The 18,708-nt window shown below is 42.4% G+C and overlaps 1 long non-coding RNA gene across 11 annotated transcripts; it reads right to left on the minus strand.

Moving 5' to 3' along the window:
• Positions 1–2,136: 2,136 nt before the first annotated feature.
• Positions 2,137–17,828, minus strand: LOC135303282 (uncharacterized). Of its 11 annotated transcripts, none has more exons than XR_010364739.1 (8): positions 17,248–17,384; positions 15,314–15,518; positions 12,154–12,794; positions 7,672–8,319; positions 7,499–7,560; positions 6,709–6,841; positions 6,088–6,166; positions 2,137–3,719 (listed from the first exon to the last, which is right to left on the minus strand). It is a non-coding gene; the product is annotated as an uncharacterized LOC135303282 (long non-coding RNA). The 11 variants fall into 11 exon arrangements; XR_010364738.1 differs by having other exon boundaries at positions 6,709–6,863; XR_010364733.1 differs by having other exon boundaries at positions 6,709–7,560; positions 8,210–8,319.
• Positions 17,829–18,708: the final 880 nt, after the last annotated feature.

An 18,708-nucleotide genomic window follows, 5' to 3' on the forward strand; every position in this document is an offset into this window, starting at 1 on the left:
ACATTTTTCTCTGTGCTGAACACACGCAGAGCTCAAAAAAGGCCCGTCTCTCCATAGTGTGATGGGAGGTTGGTAAGCATGGAGCACCCCCAGGGTGCCAACAAGAACAGTCAAAGGCTTTTTCTGCAGTGACAGCTTCATTCCCGAGTGACAGTCAGGCCTGGCGGGGACGCACAGGAGCTGGAGGATGCTGCCACACACACAGAGCCCCTGTGCAGCTGGAGCTGGAGGCAACTACTGCTAGGCAAGAGAAGGAACCAAAACTCTGGGGCTTCCACCTTGGTGGGGAAATTGGCCTCCCACTTCTCAGATCTTCTCTGCTGTTTATTACTAACCATGATTTATGGTATTAATAACAAAAGCCTTGCAGATGTGGAAGGCCCAGGTAAGGAATCAAGCTGTGTGCGTGGGGGAATAGTATCAATGTTAGGGAAAAAAATAAAAAGGTCTATTATTTCCCCAAGTGAACTATCAAGGTTCAAATGAGCTCTTGATGTTTGTACCCAGCGGACTGGCAGCACATTCCAAATACACACCTTGCAGATGGCATGCAATGTTCCCTGCAGTGGTGTGCCTCCCCTGCAACAGTGTGGCCCCACGATCAGCCCACCCAGGTACCCCATGTCTGGTGAGCACCTGTGTCAGCCAGCTTGGAGGAAGGTATAAATACACCCTTCTGTTTATCTAGGATTTCCCACTTACAGCCTTCGGCTTTCAAATAGCCACCCACTTGAGGCTTTGCATCCTTGCTTCTGTCCTCCAAATTTCTCCCGCAGTTCCTTTTTCCCTCCCTTGCTTCCTATGATTTTCCAGACTGGGTTGATTGATTACAATATTTGACTCTCTCTGCAAGTTATTTCTGGTGTGTTTAAAGAAGTAGATGATTTTAATCTACATCCAAGTCTTTTGTGGACAGTCTGCCACTGTTCATAAAGAAAAAACATTTGTAGGGCAGCAAAACAGCACGTTGCATGGCACAGTGCCTAGTGCAGAGCTAAACTGCCCTGCTCCCTGCTCCAAGAATCTTCCAATCAGAAAGCACTGGGGACAAGGCTGACTGGGATGGTGGAGGCCAAAACTTGGAGAGAAGTGAAGCGGGAGGAGGAATGCTTGGGGCTGGGGTAGTCACTTATACAATCTGTGCCAGGAGGGATCAGTCCCTTCTCATCCAGGGGCTGGTTGTGCCACATGGGGAGCAAGGTGAGTTGCCAGCACCTGAATAAGAAAATATCACAAGGAAGGGGCTTCAAGGGAGGACTATCCTTGGGAAGTTACTCAGAGGTGGGAACACGGGCAGACATGAATAATGTCATGGGACTGTATCATGATCACACCTTTTGTGTCTTTGTCCACATCTTCTCTGTGCCATTTATTAAAGTCATCTAGCTATGCCTGGACCCAAAGGAATGGAAAACTCTCAGCTTGCATATCTGTCTGAAGTGAAAGCCCTCATTTATTTATGTCCCAGAACGTGCTGTCTGGATCCTGCACCCCAGGCTGACAATAACTCAAGCACCACTTATCTTGGCTTTTAGTTGCTAAAAAGCAGGATTTAGCAAAAAATGAGATTTGTGCTGGCCCATGACAGAGATGTTATTTTCATTCACTACTCCCTAAACTATATTTTCCTATAGAAAAAAAAAGGCGGGGAGGTGTGGAAAGGACAAGTAAGGGGAAAATTAGAAACATACTTATTTCCTGTAGAATGCTGTCCTCATCTGATCCATACCCCACCTTAGTTCTTCCTTCTGCCATCTCTCCCCATTCCATGGCAAAAACATCAAAGATGTTTCTAGGAGCTGGCCTGTGTGTGTGTCTGTGTCAAAGGGAGAGGGAGACCATTTCAGACACAGGTTATTTATTAAAGGTTTAATATTGCTCCATATAGAAATTAAGTGGAACAGCATTCAGACGTGTCATTAAAATTTACTGCTTTTTGCTATTTAAAACCCGTGTAATCATTTCAAGTAACACTGATTAGGGTCTTGCAAGAATTGAAAAAAACCCAACCAAGTCAACTCAGGCATCACCACAATGTCTCCACCTAATAGCTGCTTTATTAACACAAGTCTGGAAACAGGACTGTCTTATGTTAAATTTATTTATTTTCCATTTACACATCACTTTTCTGTTGGGTTTCTTTTCTAAAGCATTTGGATGATGACCACTTCCTTCTTGACAGACTGCCTGACTGTATGGTATTTAGTGTTTCACTGATATAAACATGTTCATTTCCCTAAAAGTGTGATTTTTTTTTTTTATAAATTTGACTTTTGTATTTTGTTCTTAACTTGCTCTTTCTGGAGTGAGTGTCCCTGAATGCACATATATTCAAATGCATGCACATGAAACACATAATCTGTCACACTCTTCCTTTTCTATTTCTTTTATTTACACACATTTGTATACCTCCTCCCAGTACTTTATTTTATATGCATTCCTAGGCATATGTTAATATATACAAGTACATGTGAAAAACTTTTTATTTTCAAACCAAGCGGGACTCTTTTTATTGTCCATGTCTTGAAACCCAGGAAAACTCTTACAAATTACTTAAGGTTTGGATTTGGGGCTGTTTTATTTGTGGTTTTTCAGATGAATTAATAAGAAGGCAGGAAAGCTATACTGGACTATGTGGTAAATGTGTATTTGCTTCAATTATTGATGCTGGTGTTCAAATTACAACAGATTGCTTTAGATCACCATTCAGTCTCCCTAGCTGGAGTCCTTTGGTAGTGTCCAGTGAGAAGGCCATGGTTGTGTCATGGGTTTATCCTAGCAAGTCAGGAAAAGGGAAGGGTGGTAGTGATTTTGAAAAATATTCTGGAGGTCATTCACATAATTATGTCATATGCCTTATGAAGATCATCATATGGTGATCTGAAGGTTGAGAGTTTGATAAGGTAGATACATAAAGGCTGCATCTTACAATATCTGATTTACTGGCATTGCACCAGTCAGGAAAATGTTGTAATGTACTCCTGCCAGATAAGGCAGGACAGGATTTTTTTCACATGCATTCTGTCAGTGTTAAGGCAAACACTTCTGGATTCACTGCCTTCACATAAGACTGGAAGAACAAAAAAAGAGACTGCCCAGAAGTGTAAGCCATAAAAAGAAAAAATGCAGCCTGGAGGAAGCTTTGAAGGATTATCCAGTCCAGCTTCCTATGCCAGGGGAAGGCAGGCTGTTTCTATGTCTTTCCTGACAGTCATCCAGCTGTTTCCATAGAAGTTGCAGCAGTAGAAGTTCTGCAGCTTCCTCAAGCAGTTTGTGGCTATGCTTTGCTACCCTCATTTCTGCAAAGCTTTAATCCCAACATCTGTCTCAAAATCATCACCACAGTCCTGCTCATTTTGGTATTTGCTTTCCATTGGACAGAAGAATTGGGAAGAGCATTTGGAGACAGGCAGGAACTGACAAATCAGAGAGTTTCATCCTGGCTGAATGGCAAGACAGAAGGTAGCCCTATGGAGGACTGCCTAGAGCAAGCTTTTCCTGCAGTGGGGGTAGGTGAAGCATTGATAAGGTCAACAGTTCCCCTAAAATTAACTTTAAAAATCATCACTGGAAGGAAGATAGCCTTTAGGATGTATTATTAACATAGACTTCTAGTTTGCATGGATAAATAAATCTTCAACGTGGTTAGATACAGAAAGGTAATAAGTTTTTTCCAAATGACTCCTGTTCTTCTACAGCTGGCATACCTTGCTTGAGAGCTAGAAAAAGGAATGAAGAGTCAGGTTACTAGTCAGAATTTCATTGCTTTCACTTGAGCTTTTTGGTGGGTTTTTTGGGGTTTCTTTTTGTAACTTGGTTTCCAAGTTTATAACCAACAAATTAAACCATTGTTTTGCCAGAAGTTTCTTTTGTATATGTAAGCTCAGTTGTTACATAACTGAACTGTGCACAGTAAGAACAGCTTCTACTTCCTCAGCTGTGGTCAGACAAGCAGTAGATGCTGTCAGAAGCAGTTCTGGCTGCCTGAAGCACCAGGAGGTTTCAGAGTCACAGCATGCTGGGAAGCATCTACTTTCAGGATGCACAAAAGAGCAGCCTGATGGCTGGTTTATCCTGCAGGTGTAACCAGAGGCCCTTTCAACAGGAGGGTCTGTGAGAGCCCACAGTCTGAAGCACCCCACACCTTGCACAAGGTAGGTCACCCATGACTGCCCTTTGAATGAGTGAAACCAATTGTGAAGAGGCTCAGCCAAGCCCACTTACACTCTTGTTCTCTCTTGAGTTTCTCTCTACCCTGGTCTTTGCATTTCCTCAAACATGGATTGTATTGATTCACTCCTGACCTAAGTAGAAACATGTGCCTTATCCAACATATTGATCTGATTTACAGAAAAATCATCTTATACAAAATATGGAAGGTTTAAATGCTGGTGTCCTCTGCACATCCCCACTGGGGTGAGTGACCTCCTGCCTTGGTTTCCCTAGTGACTAACAAAGCAGACAGTGCAGGACTGGGACTGGGCAGCTGCTCAGGACTGACTGATGCTAGTCCAAGGTGTGTTATTCATCTCAACCTCCTTTCATTTGCCTGCACTCAGTAGAGGAAAATAGCAAAACTACAGCTTGTATCATGGTAGGTATTTACAACATGGCATCTCAGCACCACAGCTTGAACCACACCAGTTAATTTGCTGGTTAGTTTGTCCTGCTAAATGTCACCACCATGCAATGATGTTGCAATATGACTGCTCATTTTTAGCATACATATATAGCTTCTATAACTTCTTGAATATAAGTCAGGTGAAGCTGCATGGATGATGGGATGGATGACAGCACTGATAGAAGATTATATGCTGGGCCAACAGTGTGCCAACACCTTTAGGAGGCTTTCCTTATGGACAACTCCAATCACCACATCTCTACAATAGCATATACAAAAATACTTTGGTAACATCTTCACCTGTCAGGAAAAAAAATTGCCCTTCCTCTCACCAACTCTTTCTCAGAGTTAATTTTGTTTAATGAAATAGAATTTTCAAACATACATATTTTAAAATGCATATTCAATACAATTCTCTCGTGCCTTTTTTTTTTTTTTTATTCTGAAGCTTGATACATGGGAAGGGTGCATTGATCCATGGATTAAACTTAGTTAGCTTGGCTAGCAGTTGGGCCTTGAGCGCCAAGATAACCAGGTCAAAGAGGAAAAAGCATGAATATTAAAAAAAACAATGTTTGACTGACAAAAGCAATTTTGAAGAGATGTGCAGGGTAAGGGGAAGTGAGGAGGAGAGCCCTGGTTTACACTGAAAATGTCTGTTATGTAATTTAAACATTGTAACTGTTGGTTTTGCTTCACCACCCACTGTTCTGCCCAGATGGAATAGCCTGAGGAGGGTATTTAATACTTTGAGTGGCTGCAGAGCTCTGGGCCTAACGCTGATGGGAGCAGACTTCTGTCTGCTGCTGAGTCCCCACTGCCACCCAGCATGCAAGACATGGAGCTGGTGACATGAGAGGACTGGTTTGCCCCATGAGCCAAAGGAGGGGCAGCACCAGCTCTTCTTTCTGTACCTTCCTCAGCCTTCTTTACCTAACAGTTGCCTTCCTGGGGAAGAGCTCAGGGGGCATTTTCTGAAGAAACTCATGCACACTCATACACCCCTTAGAAAGCTCTGGCTTTGTCACAACATTTTGAGTTCCAAGAAAGGGCTAATTTCAAAGCCTCTTCTGGTCTGAAGACCAGAACTCTGAGGAGAAACAATGGTCATCCTATCCTCTTTTGGCATCTCCAGCGGGAAAATGTAGGGTTCTCCCACAGTTCATTGATACAAAACCAAAGTGAAAATCCAAGAAAAATATTTTGGCTGACCAAATCTCTGTTTGGTTTTTCTGTGGATGCAGAGATATCAGAGAGCTTCCTCACCACAGGATTGAAGAGCAGAGCCCATCCATGGATGGTGTCCAGACATTCCTCCCCAGAGGCCCAGGAAACCTTGACAGAAGTAATCCTTTTCTCTGGAGCATTACTGGTGCTGACTTTTCAAGAGCATCTACAGAACCATTGTTTCACCAGCATGTGAAGCCAAAGCTATTGCCAGACTGGAGGTCCTTGTATTATCTTACCTTCAGAAATGCTTTAACCTTTGCTGTGAGCTCTTCATCAGTTTTCCCTTGACTTCCTGCACATGCATTCAAGGACTCACTGCAGAATCACAGGTCAAGAAAAGAAGAGTGATAGTACCTTGAAGCAGTAGAAGCCAGCCCATTGTTTTGTTCAGGGGGTTGAAATAGGACTCAAATGATGCTTTTGTTTGTCCTGAGCTTTATTGTACAGGCAGGGTGTTCATGATTTGATTATGGTGTGGGTACTTGGCTCTGAGTCTGTATTGTGTGCATATACATACTCTTCCTGGGAGACTTCTCAGTCAGGGGCAGGCAGTGAATGAGAGCTGGATTAACTGTTTGCAGTCTCTAAATTGCCACAGTCCCACAGGAATGTAGGACTCTATTAAGAAATCTTGCAGTACTGGATAACCAGCAGCTCTCATGCAGCAATTTCCAAGGCAAATAACAGAGCAGCCAGGCATGGCCAGCCCAAAGCTCTGTCAGCCCAGCACATCGTCAATGTATAGATGCAATGCAAGAACAAGAAAACAGACATTAATAGTTATAAATATGAATGGTATGGTGAAGGACTGACATTTTGTAAGCACATGAAGAAATGTGTATTTCAATCCTACTAACCTGGTCAGCTAAATCAGCTTCATTTGGAATTCCTCATTCTCTCCTCCAGGGGAGTCAAGAACTGTCCTCCTGATGATATTTTTGGTGAAGTACAAAGGCATAGCAACATTGAGGCAAAATGGTTCAGGGAAAGCTGAAGACCAGGACATATGTTTCTGTGAGCACAAGTAATTATTACAGTATGTTTTAAGCTAAGAAGGTTTGCTTAATAAAGGTGTTGTAGACTTGATGCAGTGAGTTTAAGAAAAATACTGATTTTACTTAATGGTTTTCCACATCCCATACACTTCCATCATACCTTTTCATTTACTGAAATAATGAAATTTTTTTGTTTTAGCCCCAATAGGATTGTGGAACTTCCTCAGTAATGTTCAGATAGGATCAAGGCATTCGCAGTGTCACCAATATCAGATCTTGACATCTCTTTCACAAGAGCATCAGGCAGCAACATGAAACTTTAAAACATTGTCATAACACAACAAACAAATTTGCAAAGTAGTCACTCTGTGAGCTCTGATAACCCTTGGTGGTGCAGAAAGACCTCCAGACATTCCAAGACTGCAATCTTTTGTATACTAAAAGGACAATTGCCATTGAGCTTGGCAATAAACTTGGCTGAATAACTCAGACCTCATTTCAACCCACAGATCTTGGATCTCCAAGTGACCGCTTGCCAGATTTACATTTGTTTCCTCCATGGGGAATGTGGAGTCCTTTTCAAACCCTTTGAGCTTAGTTTTTCTTCTCTTGGCTTTGCTGCCAGATGATAAAGATTTAATTCTTTTATTACCATTACAATCCATCTGGTTTTGAGCACAGAAGTCAGCTGAGCTTTCGGAATGGCTTCTGTTCCTAAAAGAAAAAATTAAGTGTTTTCACCTATCCTAGTCTGCTTCTCTCTTGAGCACAAAATACACTTAAAAGTGGGGGTTATCCTTGCTCTTCCCACACCCTGGATCTCACCTGTATTGATGCATGGACTTCAAAATAGAGAAGGATGGCTCTTCTTCCCTTCATTCTTCAGCCCAGGGGACTCCAACATGGAAAGTTTCCATTTTATCTTCAGTCTGAGTTTATGCTTGGTTTGGTTTAGAGTGGTATGGGGATAAATAAAGAGCAGTCCCAAGTACCAGTGTTCAGCTGCCACAAAGAAAACAGTGCTGCCATTCCCTCCGGTAGCCTCAGCTTCTTGCTACCCTCTTCTACAGTCTAGTGATAATATATTGACTTGGAGGCAAAACCTGTGCTTGCTACAAATATGGTGGGTTTTTTTTCATGAAAACAAGGCTACTAGGTGCCCTGATGCATGTTACTCCTGTTGAAATTTCTTCTGCAGTGCAGGCAAAACATAGGCTATGATTTACTCCTGTTGTGCATTGTTAGAAAAAATATTATATCCCAAAACTGGCTTCTTTCCATTCTTTCCCTTGCCCTCTGTTTCTAAGAGCTCTATGATCTCTGGGTGAAAGCTCCTAGATATATGTGAGTTAATTAATCTTACCAGACCAAGTTCTTCAGTCATCAAAAAGTTCTCACTCATCAGTTGTGCACCTCTCTGTGGAATATCAAACTTTCTTCACTTTCTAGTACAGCTCCCAGGGCAGTATTTCTCTAGAATAAGAGCACACAATATTTTAAGTGAGTTTTCTCTGTTATTTGCAATACCCAGTATCTGAGGCCTCTGTAACCAATGACAAGACTGTCAGAGACTTCAGTGAGCTTATTCCATAGTAATCAGGCATACCTGAGATCTAGAAATTCTGATATTAATATTAGCAAAATGTATGGGAAAAACATATAGTCGGATGTTTCTGATGAGATAGCAGTGCTTCACAAATACAGCCATGCAGTGTGTGCTTTTACATACCAGTTTATATGCCCATTTCATTCATAGCTGTTGAACTTTCTGCAAGCAGCATTGATACTGGGGGTTAAAGGTCAGAACTAAAAATCCAGGCATTTCTCTGACCAGGCTGCAAAAGCAATAAAGAGTCAAAACATGAGAAAAACGTTCTCAGCTCACTGCTTACCTGCTCCAGGGGTTTGCTAGGAGTTGGATTGAGGGGATAAAAGAGAGTGGAAGAGACCCAGGACTGGGGCTCAGAGCTGGAAAAAGAAACAACAGTGAAAAGGTCAATGTTCAGATGATGGTATCACATCCTCCTTTCATCCCTGCGGTTCACACGAAGGCCGGGATCCTTGCTTTGCTTTACTTTGGGGAAAACTCTTGCTTTATTTGTTCATGTTGAACTGCTATCAGAGCTCAATGTCTCAGTGTTGTGTTTTAATAACATCAGTTTCCCTGGACCAGATACATATGAAGTCGGTTAGACGATTCTATAAACAATGGATCCAAGTCACGCAATGCAACATTTCAGATTGCGAGATAACCTTTCCAAGGGCGAAGTTAGCGAGGTGAGGGGTTGGATTCCTCAGCCAGGCACGAAGGGGGACCTTCAGTGTTCATAGCTGCTCCGGTGGGACAAGGTTCATCTCCTCTTCTTTTGGGGGAACAGCTCCCTGGTTTGTTTTTCTACTCCCCAGTCAGCACACTGGGTGACTTTTCTGAATTCTGGCTGCCCAGAGCATACTTTGTTGACAGTTCATTTAAGGAGATCTGCACAGAATATTTTCTTTGAAATCAGTTGAGAAGAGGAGTTACACTGAAGTTTTAGTGAGTGCTTCATTTTTATTTTGGAGTTTAAAAAAAAGCAACAATTGTGGGAAGATGTTTCTAAACCAAGAAATGGGAAGGTTCATTGAACATAGTATGGGAAAGGTCAGAAAGGAAGAGAGGATGGAATCAGCCAGATGAAGACTTTGGGAAAGTTTCTCTCAAATTCTAGCATTTATAGTTATTTGTTGATGAATATATTAGTTCCTAACATCTATTTTAATCCAATATGAAATGTATAAGAAGTTTGAATTTTTCTTCCCTTTCTTTAGTACCTAACACAAGGGAAAACGTCAAATCCTCAACCTGTAGCTTTACCTTCACCAGCTGATGAGCATGGTTACCACCACATGTGAAGGAGTCTAGCCTTCACATTTATAAACAACACCAGTTTGGCACCTACAAATACCCTAAATGTATGTCCTGGCATAAGACCCATTCCTACACTTAGAAGAATTCTGCTCTGGAGTGTTTTCTGTTCTTTTTACTATATAACCACACATGAGCTGAGTACAGAGACATGCAGGCTTTATTCTTTTTTTCCTGTAGCAAAGTTGGTGTGCAAAAGTACATGTCAAGATGATGAGATGCTGATGTGTTTTTGCTCATGATTCAAATCCTCATCTGATGGTTATTGAGTGTAAATCACAGTGAAAACAACGCTTCAATTAAGCTAAGTGAGTGGTTCTCAAAGTAAACATGCACTTTCTTCTTTAGGTACCACAAGCAGTCTTGACATTATGGCATAGGGCTTCATCCTTCCTGTGGGCTGATTGACCCTCTCTTCATGTGTTCAGAGGAGACTGGATAAGGGAATTTGATTCATTTCATAAAATCAGAGATTTAGGTCCTCATCTCAATCTTGAAGTATAAATGTTCAGACCAGAGATTGCAGTTGTAATCCATTTTTATTGGCTATAACCCATAAATAATTTAAGTAGATCTTTAACCCAACATGCATTTCCATAACTCTCATCACAAGTAACTGATGTAATCCAAGATTCATTCAGAGAGAAGCTTCATTCATCTAAAGGAATGGGGCATCAAGGGGAGGCTAACCAGCAAATTCAAGTTGTCAGTCTCTCCCAGCATCCTCTAAAACAAACCCTCATTCACTTTCACAACAAAAAAATCCTGGAATAGACACTTGAAATGGTTTCCCAGTTCAAGGGATGGTCTGGAGTGGAATTACATCCATAGGGTATTCCAGACCCTGTCTAAGTTACAATGTCATGTTTGGCCAACAGATCTGGCCATGGGCAACCAGCTGATTCCGCCAGGCGTGGTGACAACTGCAAAATTCCTTTGCAGATAAGGCACCAGTTGGCTGTAAGTGGCACATGGATGCAAGTGACTGCCTGCTGCATCTTATCAGCTTCTACTTTATGCTGTAGAGAAACAGCTCATATTGCTCAATAGTCAGGATCTCATATAACTACTCAGGCTGCACTGGATTATCAAGCAGTTCCATGCACAGAGAGTCAAAAGAGGACACAGTTCTAGCTGCACAGAATACCCTTGTGAACTGGGCTGATGTATTTTAGGTCAGTGATTATCCTGATAAAGTCAATCACCAGCGCATCCCTCTGTGCATATAGCTGTCTGTCTTCCATACAGAAAAGGAGCTAACATCTCACATATGTTTGTGGAAGATTTGTTTAATTAAGCAAAAATTAATTGACATAATGAGAGTTCATTTACAGTTTACAGTGGCTTATGCATATAGATATAAAGCTGGGTTTAAGAAAAGGCTCTGGCTGAGTATCCAGGGGGTCTGGATCCAATTCTCAGCTTTGCCATAGGCTTCCTGTTTAAACCTAGGCAAATCATGCAAAGACAGATCTGTGAGGTATCAAGGTATTTGATTCCTAAATGTCTATAGATTTCTTCTGTTATCAGGGCTATGGTGCCTTTTTGCCTCAATTTTTCCACCAGGAAAAGGGAGATGATTGAGGGTCTCTTCATACACTGCGGCTGGAGCATTTGTTTCAAGCAAAGGATACTTCTGACTGTGCCTCAGTACAGCAGCAAGAGAAATCAGGTCATAATCTTTTGAGTACTACTGTGCTGTGAATAAAAATAACCCTTAAAGCAGAGACTGTGACATCCACAGTGACACTTAAACTAACACACTCTCTGTTTGTTTGTTACTTAATTTTGTGAGTGAATTGTTTTTTTTCTTGGAATACTGGTTGTATATTCCCCCCAGCTATGATACTGTGCTCCAACTGCAATGTTTAACAATGGGAAGATCCCTGACCTTTTGTCCTGACCTAATACTAACTGACTGGATTATTTTAACAAGAGGAAAAGTAAGTTTTCCCACTTCCTTCTCAGTTTAAGCCTTGTGTAAGAGTCATGGTCTCTGTTGAACTCTTCCTTTTTCTGTCTCTCCCTTTTTCTCTTCCCAGCTTTTTGCTGAGCCAAATAGTCTTTTCCACATGACATTATGCTCCATTGGTTTATAGGTTTTTTTGTATAAACCAGTATCCAGCATTGCCAGTGAGCATTAATTATTGCCTCAATTATGACACACAATGTTTTTTTGGGTAAAATGAAAGCCACCATCATCAAGAATTCATGACCAGCCCTCTCAGCAAGGACCAGTAATCTATGGGGTAGACATTTTGGAAAGATCCCTCAATCCATAAGTCATTGTACTGATTAAAAGCAAAAGGGGGCTGGCTGTGTTAAAAACAAAACATTCTGTAGCTTTTCCAAGTTAATTATTCAACCACAGAGGCATTCTGCCACCCAAGAACTGCACTCACTTTCTTGAATTCTAAAGGAAGTGTCTTTTCAGTTCCTTTGCGCTGGCCATCTCTGGGGCCAGAGTGGCCAAGATGAACTACAAAAACTCAACACAAAATGCCTTGCCCAGGAGGACTCTCACTGCCATCTGTTGTTTCCTGTTTCTTTGCAAAGACATTTGGGGGGATCCACCATTCTCTGGTACTCAGCACAGCCCATCTTGATGTGGGAATTCCCAGGTTACTTTCCCATATCAGGAAATGCCTTTGCATCCTATTTTTCACTAATGTGCTGAAGCCCCTGACCAGGCTGACATGTTCAACCCTATTTCTTCCCTGGCCTCCTTAAGCCTCTGGGAAGAAGAAAAAAACAGGTGCCATGGCAGGTTTGTTTTTCTTCCTGCTTCTTTTATCCCCAAAGGGTTTTAAAGAAGTGTCCAAGCTGCTCCACAGCAGGGACCTGGCCTGCTGTTCAGTCCTGCTGGATTTCATGCTCTTCTTGCCAGGCTGCCCTGGTGCTCGTTCAAACACATGTCATCACATGCAATATGGACACAATACCCTCATTCCTACGGGCTCCAGGACCCAGCAGAAGAAAGCGCAGGCAGAAGATCAAACATGGAAGGAACAGAAGACAGAGGAGCTGCTGTTGTCGTCTATGTCTGGAACAGAAAAATGAACACAAGGGAAGAGACAGGGTAGGGGGATAATTACTTTCATCCCAATTTTATTCCCACAATTCCCAACCACTTTTGAAGCCAATTTTCCTTTAATAAAATATACTATTAATGACTCAAGTAGAAGCCTTTTGTGCAAGACAATACTCAGTGCTCCAGATGGAAATATTTTGTGTTCTGCACAATATACATGTATATATATTTATATACATAAATGGAGCTGTGAGCATAGTCTGTATTTCCCTACTTTTCAAAATGAAAAAAGTTTTTTCAAAATATGTTTAACCTACTTCCTTTCTTTGAAACTACATCTTTCATAGTTCTCCCTCTCTTCTATTTTTCCTTATCCCTTAAAGAGGAACACAAGCCAAACAGCAACAAGAGCTATATCCCATCATTTCTGGAAGCCATTCATTTGCTATTTCTGTTCATCACAGCTTCAGAATGAAGGAATTTAAAGAGCTACTGATGCCTTTTGTTGGCATATATATCCAATATTGTCTTTCAAGCAGTTTAGACACATCCTTCTTCTCTTTCTTCTTTAACAGCCTGTCAAAGAAATAGGCCTAATTAGTTTATTGTGGGTTTGTGTGTGAAGAAGTTATTGAGGGAGCGCCAAGCCAAAAAGTCAAACACAAACTGATTAATTTTCACAATGCACCCCTCTGAGGTGGGGAAGTTCTGACAAATCCACTGGGTGTTCACAGTTATCCTGTGCTCTGCTCACGGAGGCTGGGAGCCATATGGAGAGCAGAGCACTGGCACCACATTTCCCACTTCCCAAAGCTCACACTCTGGGTGCTGGGGCTGATGCTGAACTTTCATGCCCAGTGAGAGCACAGTCCATCAGACCTGTCACTTCCTCTTCTTCCACTATCAAATGGCAGCCCATGACAGCCACACTTCATGACAGTCCCTCCTTGAGGTCAACTTTCTGGGCACAGCAGAATATGCACAGCTTAGGAGTGTGGCACAATCCCTTATCGGCTCACAGAAGAGATAGCTGGGGTTTGATAAACCACTAGGTTAAAAATCAATGTGCCCATCACCCTGATTAGGCAGCCAGCATCCTGTTTGACCAGGCAGGCACCAGGAGAGGCTGGATTGGTCTCTGCAGCTCCTAGGAACTAACTCACTTCCTTGCTCGGTTGTTATATTTCCCTGGCTTCACTGACAGGAGCAACACTCTCTACACAGGACACTGCCATTCCTCACAAGCCTCCATGGGGTTTAGTGTTCTTTGCTGGTTTGTTTGTTTGGGGTTTGTATTTTTATGCTTCACAGTTTCCTATGTTTCATGGTAGTGCTTTTCCTATGAATCCTTGAGCAACAGTGCTTTCTCTATCAGTATTTTACGTTTCCTATGTCTCTACAGACTTTCTCACAGTCCTTCCTCAGGAGCCTGAACCAAGGTTATGAAGCTGTGTCATATCAGAGCAGGGCTCTGCTCCTTGGTTCACAGGCAGTTGAATCCAAAGACGGTTTACAGAGGGGAGCTACAACAGTTACTTGGGAAGGTCAAAAGGAAATGACTGGGTGGGCTGGTGTTAAAGTCTGGCAAGAGACTGAGCTAGATTGGTGGCTTTTAGTTCAATGAAACTTCCAGAAAAATGTTCATGAGCCACAGTGGTTCCCATTTCCAACCAAACACAAATTAGACTGACCTTTAAGAGTTTGCTTAGTGTAATACTGCCCAATGCATTTTCTTACTTTCTCAGATGCCAGAGAATATCAGGAAGAGGAAGGTTTATTTCCCCCAATGGTTTTGTGAAACGCCTTGTAATGCCTTTCAGATCAGCAGTTGTTCTCCTGATCCTAAGCTTAAAACACTGTCCTAAATGATTTCCAAAGGTCCCTTCCAGCACTGTTTTGTTTAATTCTGGAAACTCAGAACCTCTTGAATTTCTATCACTATTCTATTGCCACCAGCTATGTGCAAGCTCTCAGGACTATCTTTTGTCCCGTATTATGCTGGCCAAATAGTTTCAATGCAACAGAATATTTGTTCCTGTCATAAAAGGTTATTTGAAGTCACAGCTGCCACAGGAATGAGTCTGATGGCACTGCAACCTTCAAAGTCTTGAATTTATCTCACTTGGAGCTGTTTACAGGTTACAAGTTCCATGAACTTTTGCAGTTTGCAAGGCTAGATCTCCACCCATTCAAAAAAAAAAAAAAAACACCCCTAATTCTGTGAACTTTAAATTGTGCTTCAATAAAGCTATTCACCTCTCTGTCTTTATTTCTGCTTTAACAGTGTTCTCCAATGAGGCTTTTTTTACAGTCATCTGCTTAAAACAGTTTCAAAACAGACACTGAATCAATATTAAGAAGCGATCACAAGGCATCCAGTTCTACCAATAGTTTCTCTGAGCCAAAGTGTCACCTTTCTTTGCTATAGAATATATAAATATATATTTAAACAAGTCACTAGGAGGTGAGAGGAGAAGTTATTTCTATGTTCAAGGAACTGACAAGTGATTACTGACCTTGCAGTCACCTACCTGAAGCTGTGGACCTCAGCCCATGTTTCCATAGGGGGTCCATTAAGATGCTGGTCTGGCATTGACCACAGGGTCATTCAAGCCTCTGTACTGGTTTAGCTTTAAACCTCTATCTGCTGGGTCAGATTTGCAAGAGTGGGTTTTTGTGGTAGGGCGTTGTGCCTCATTTGAATTCAAACAACGTAATGACACTCGAGGGGTTTATCTGAAATATGAAAACACCATAAATATTCATTTTGAGAAAATCCTGCTCAGACAGGGAGCATAGGGCAAACTGATTTGTGCCCTGCTAATGCCATCTGGCTGTGAGTGGGCAGGGACACCCCAATGCTGCCTGTTTTTCAGACCCACATCAGATCCATGTGCCTGGCTTGACGTCCTCCTGCTGTCAGCAGCCTCACAGCCCCGGGCAGCTCAGCAGTGACTTGCCTACAGCTAGGGAAGACAGTTCCCATGCCTTCCACGTATGCTGGCTGGAATGTGCTGCACATGGGTGCGAGGCAGGCATGATAGAGATATACAGTGTTGGCCTGATTTAGTGGAAATGAGAGTAACTAGACATGTGTTAAGCACATTAAAAGCAGTGGTGCATATTGTGCCCTGCTTACTGTTACATCTCCCTGGTTGGTTTTTTTTCTGGGGGGGAGGATTCTTGCAGATCCTCCCTCCATGCCCACGTGTAGCCTTATCAGGGAGAAGGGCAAATTTTAGAAAAATAGTGTGAGTCTTTTCTGTGATCAAGATAATGTCCCTAATGATCAGAAGCCATGTCCTGAGTCAGAGGGGAGCATTTGGTGGAGCTTTTATTGAGTGCAGTGCTGGATCAGATCCCCCTGGTCTGTGCCCCAGCATCAGCAACCCAGAGTCCCTCACCAGTCCCAGATATCTTCAGAGGAAAAGGACAGGCAGCAGCCACCTTAATCCAATTTCATCTAAGTATGTAATTAGGGCTGTACATCTGGGATCACTTTTTCTCCCGTTCAAAAGTTAAAAAGCTTTATGAACTGGAGGCAGGAAGAAGGGTTTGATCCAGCTTTGGGTGTTGAAAAATTCCTCTCATCTCAGCTCAGCTGTACAAGGCCCCAGAGGCTTGCACTCACCATTTGATGGCCCTGAGGGAAGCCAAAAACTTGTGCAGTCATCCCAGGGCTCTCTCATTATTGCCATTTCTCTGCTGTGTGTGCACAAGATTTCTGTTTCTCCCCAGTATAATCTTCTGGCCTTCTTTTGCCAAGGTGGGACACCTCAGCAGTGAGCAGCTGCTCACCTGAGCAGCCCACCAGGCTCTGGGGTTTTGCCTTTCCTGCATTATTGATTGGAGACACATACTTTATGTTTCCATACAATGCTTTGTACAAAAAGGGGCATCTCTGCCATCAACGTGTGCCCCTGTTCACTATCCCCATCTGACAAGGTTCAAAAGAGGCTGGATATTTTCAAAGATAGCAAAATTACTCAAAATACAATACCTAATGTGAAAATATTCCAGGCAGTTTGTCCAGCTCCTGCTTCAGGAGAGGACTTTTCTGACCTGGCATTCACAGCCAGCTTGTGGTCTGGGGAAAAATATTGAGCACTTCTGCCCCTTTGTTAAAATTCATACAGATAAACAATTACCTGAAGGTATGAAAATTTTTGGGTGGAAGGAAGAGGCAAAAAGGAAGAGCTGGGGAACATCATGCTGTGGATGTACTGTTGAGGAAATTCTCCAGGCAGTGTAAATGATCCAAGAGGTTTACCACTTTCCTCCAACCCTTTCATAGGAGTATCTTTTGCCCCTTCAAGTGAGACAACACTAAGTCAACAGTTTGTGTGACCAGGTGTCTGCTGACAGCTTGGAAACTCCTCAGGCAAAACACATGTAGGTGAGGACACAGTCGGATCCATGTGGAAGCAGGAGACACTTATCAATGGACTTCAGGGCTTAAACACACCTTTACTACCAATAGGTAGGCGAGCACGGAGAGAAGGCAGAGGCTATTCCGTGTGGGCTCACAGGAGTCTCCTCCCTGAGAGCGCAGAGGGCTGGCGAGGGCGCACGGGCTGTGTGGGAGCTGCCGTGGAGCTGGTGGCCTGTGGGCCAGCGCCAGGCCTGCACAGGCACCATGGGGTGACACTGCCCAGCACCTCCACCCCCCTGCTGGCTCATCCTGGCTGCTCCAAACCAGCTGGAAAGATTAGAATATGCTTGATTTTAAAAGATTACCAAGAAGAAAAACAACAGATTGTGACCCCCCTCTTAGGCCTTGCTTCATCATATTGGCTGGGCCAGTCTCAGCCTTTATGGAGGCAAAAGCACTCCTCTAACTGCCGCTTTTGAGCCAAACCCTCAGCTGGGGTGACACAATTTTCAATGGAGCTGTGCTAATTTACAGCAGTCTTGTGTCTGACCTTCTTCTGGGGAACAATTCAATGTGAGGAGAATGAGGATTATAGGGGGGTAACCTCAGCCTTTCTTCTAATATAAATCACAGAGGAGCAAAGTTGGCAACTGACACTGGTCAGAGAAAGCTGATGGAATTGCACTCTGTGAGAATATGCCCTTCCATCAAGATAAAACTGATACTGCTGTTGTTATGTGAAGAAGAAACCTGGAGGAAGGGAAGGAATTTCAGCAATGCCAGTAAAAAACACAAGATATTTTAATATTCTGGAACAGAGAAATCGCCCTTTCCTTTTTGATAGAAGGTTTTGCTATTTTTTTTTCTAAGTCGTGTTACATTTAGTATAAGAAAACAATTAAAAAATTAGAAATCCAAAATCAATCATAAGTATTTCAGTGGCTCCCAAATATATTTTTCTGTAGAATTTTGTGTCATAGAGATCCTATCCTGGGGAGGGTTGATCAGATTTGGAGCAGAACAAAATTCCCAAATCTTGAACTATTTCATGAAGCAAGCATTTCATCTACTTCGCTGAACAAGTCAGAAAACTTTGGTTTGTTGTAGGAAAAAGGTGAATGCTTCCTAGCTGCTTCCTAGCTGCTTTCTAGCCTTCCCAGACACTAAAGATGTCTGGTTTCATTTGAGACTCAACAACCTCAGTCCCAGAGAAGTTACAAAGAAGCTTGCCTGAGCAACTTACGTTTACTCACTTAAAAAATAAATAAATTCAAATGCACTAAGCAAAGGATTACAAAGACAGATTTAAAGATAGACCCTGAAGAAACTTATTTGTAGATGGGCTTAAAGTGTGGATAATAGTACTGACTCACCATTATGAGCTGCTTTGAGGTCTAGGGATAAAAGGGTTTATGTTAGTACTAGGTATTATTACATTTTATTGTTAATTTCAAAAGCTAGAAAATTAATAACAAGCAGGAAAAAAAAATCTTTCAGTGAAATGAAGGACTTAACTAGATAAGAGATCCCAAATGTCAACACTCTGGCATTAGG

Source organism: Passer domesticus, chromosome 6, assembly GCF_036417665.1.
Source record: "Passer domesticus isolate bPasDom1 chromosome 6, bPasDom1.hap1, whole genome shotgun sequence".
Taxonomy (NCBI): domain Eukaryota; kingdom Metazoa; phylum Chordata; class Aves; order Passeriformes; family Passeridae; genus Passer; species Passer domesticus.